The following is a 3,488-nucleotide window of genomic DNA, read 5'->3' as shown; positions in this document are numbered from 1 at the left end:
TAATGACATCACAATACCCCATAATGACATCACAATACTCCATAATGACAATGTGAAAGCAGGTGTTTAGAAAATGTTGGCACATTTATAAAAAACAAAAAACAGAAATACCTTATTTACAGTATTCAGACCCTTTGCCATGAGACTCAAAATTGAGCTCAGGTGCATCCTGTTTCCATTGATCATCCTTGAGATGTTTCTACAACTTGATTGGAGTCTACCTGTGGTAAATTCAATTGATTGGACATGATTTTGAAAGGCACACACCAGTCTATATGTGACCGACCACCTTGATTCTTATGTAGCAACATGTGAAATGTAAAAGTAGAGACACGGAGCTACTAATGGTATCAGTTGAGGAACATCTCTCTCTTTAGAGAGAGAGACACAGCTTAATGTGAGCTCTCACATTTTTCAACATGTTTTTTTTACAAAAGGATAGATTTGGAGTTAGATGAACTGGTATTTTTCGGCAGGTACACATGCAGGATGCTACCCTCCACAGCATGGCCTTCGATCCTGATCAAAACTCCAAACCTACAACCTAATTCTGACCAAAATTAACCGGCGAGATTACTGCTTCCAAGGTTTTATTTTTCCAAGRGACACGCAGGGTGCTCTAGCAAACAAACAGCAGAGACCTGAGGACACCTGGAACTGAGCCAGATACAAATTCAATCAGCACTAAGGTGTGAAGTAAAAGGCCTTTGGCCCCAACAAGTGGCAGGAGTCTTTGAAGCATCCTCTGAAGCACCTTCCTGCTGTTCAAAGACCTTTCACTGGCATTTTCTACAAGAAATCTGACTCCAGAAATAAAAGCTTCTTCCAAGTGGTTGTGACACCTCCTCCCGTTGCCTGCTGCACTGCTGCTTGGATTCCACCTGGTGATCTGTTCACCGTCTGCCCTGCTCTGTCTCCCCTTGTCTGGTACAAGTACCTCCACCACACTTTTTCTTGTGCATTTTGCTATTTGCCTCATGACTCCTGCATACTTTGTTGACTATGAACTTTCTTGTTTACCCAACCGTGAGACAGACTGTTTGTTTCCACACTCGGGATTCTGACTCTCTGGGTTCACAGCTCCAATCCAGATGTTGGTCATTACTGTTAAGGAAGAGTGTTTTGAATACTAATGTTAACCTTTCTGGTTATAACCTTTTTCGGCAAAACGGATCTTCCAAAGGTGGTGGAGTGGCAATCTTTACCAAGGATCACKTTCAGTACTCGGTTGTCTCCAAGTCTGTCCCCAAACAATTTGATTTGCTGGTTTTAAGCAGTAAACTTTCAAATAGCTCTCTGTTGACTGTTGCTGGGCGCTATCGTCCTCCTTCAGCACCGGCCGGTACCCTACCTGCCCTAAGCTCTCTCCTGGCCCCTTACACTAAGTCTGAATTTGTCCTGCTAGGTGACATAAACTGGGACATGCTTAAACCACCTGACCAAGTCCTAAAGCAATGGAACTCCCTAAATCTTTCTCAGATTATTACCAATCCCACAAGGTATGACTCCAAACAACCAGAAAAGGCTACTCTTCTCAGTTAACCTCAAAAATAATCCTGATAGGTATCAGTCTGGTGTTTTCTGTAATGACCTGTTTTACAGCCTGTGTTCATAATGGCTACTAAGTGAAACAACCTGTCCTGATTTGTCAAACACTTGCTAAAAAAACTTTCATGAGTAAGCCTTCCTTAGTGAACTGGCCTCTGTAAAATGGTATAGAATCAGCTTTCATCTCCTCTGTCGAAGACGCTTGGACCTTCTTTTTTGATATTTTCAGTGGTATTGTTAACAAACACGCCCCCATAAAGAAAATTAGAATAAAAACAGGTTCAGCCCCTGGTTTGACCGTGATCTTGGAGAGTTACTCCACCGCAAMAATTGAATTTGGCGAAAGGCTCGGCACACACATACTCAGGCTGACTGGCTCTCGTTCAGGCAAATGAGAAATAAGTGCACTCAGGATATCCGGAAGGCCAAAGCTAGTTAATTCAAGGAGTAGTTCTCTCTCTGTGGGTGTCACACCAAGAGGTTCTGGAAAACGGTTAAATACCTGAAGAATAAACCCTCCTCCTCACAGCTGCCCATGTCCCTTAATGTTGATGATGTGGTTGTTACTGACAAGAAGCACATGGCTGAGCTCTTTAATCACCACTCATTAAGTCAGGATTCCTATTTGACTCAGGCCATTTCTCCTGCCCGTCCAATCATTTCCCCTCATCTCCCACCCCTTCTAATGCAACTATCCTAGATGCTTCTCCCTCTTTTTCCCCTGCTCCACTAATAAGTTTCTCCCTGCAGGCAGTCACTGAGTCCGAGGTGCTAAAGGAGCTCCTTAAACTTGACCCCCAAAAACATCTGGGTCAGATGGTTTAGACCCTTTCTTCTTTAAGGTTGCTGCCCCTATCATCACCAAGCCTATCTGCCCCTATCATCGCTAAGCCGATCTCTCTGACCTTTTTAACCTCTCTCCTCTCTCTCTTCCCATTGCTTGGAAGGCAGCCACGGTTCCTCCTTTATTTAAAGGGACAGATTATAGGCCTATTTCTAGTTTTGCCCTGTTTATCAAAAGTGTTGGAAAAACGTGTCAATAATCAACTGACTGGCTTTCTTGATGTCTATAGTATTCTCTCGGGCAATCTGGTTTCCACTCAGGTTATGGATGTGTCACTGCAACCTTAAAGGTCCTAAATGATGTCACCATTGCCCTTGATTCTAAGCAATGTTGTGCTGCTATTTTTATTGACTTGGCCAAAGCTTTTGATACAGTAGACCCTTCCATTGTTGTGGGCCGGCTAAGGAGTYTTGGTGTCTCTGAGGAGTCTTTGGCCTGGTTTGCTAACTACCCCTCACAAAGAGTGCAGTGTATAAAGTCAGAAAATCTGCTGTTTCAGCCACTGCCTGTCACCAAGGGAGTACCCCAAGGCTCAATCCTAGGCCTCACGCTCTTCTCAAAGTTGTACATCAACAACATAGCTCAGAGAGTAGGAAGCTCTCTCATCCATTTATATGCAGATGATACAGTCTTATACTCAGCTGGCCCCTCCCTGGATTTTGTGTTAATTGCTCTTCAACAAAGCMTTCTTATTGTCCAACAAGCTTTCTCTACCCTTAACCTTGTTTTGATCACCCCCAAAACAAAGGTCATGTGGTTTGGTAAGAAGAATGCCCCTCTCCCCACAGGTGTGATTAGTACCTCTGAGGGTTTAGAGCTTGAGGTAGTCACCTCATACAAGTACTTGGGAGTATGGCTAGATGGTACACTGTCCTTCTCTCAGCACATATCAAAGCTGCAGGCTAAAGTTACATCTAGACTTGGTTTCCTCTATCGTAATCGCTCCTCTTTCACCCCAGCTGCCAAACTAACCCTGATTCAGATGACCATCCTACCCATGCTAGATTACAGAGACATAATTTATAGATCGGCAGGTAAGGGGTTGATGCTTATTTATTAAAACCTCTTAGGCCTCAATCCCCCCTATCTGAGATAT

The sequence above is a fragment of the Salvelinus sp. IW2-2015 genome, unplaced genomic scaffold, assembly GCF_002910315.2.
Source record: "Salvelinus sp. IW2-2015 unplaced genomic scaffold, ASM291031v2 Un_scaffold2866, whole genome shotgun sequence".
Lineage (NCBI taxonomy): Eukaryota > Metazoa > Chordata > Actinopteri > Salmoniformes > Salmonidae > Salvelinus > Salvelinus sp. IW2-2015.
The sequence above is the reverse complement of the archived record's forward strand: the minus strand, read 5'-3'. Positions refer to the sequence as shown.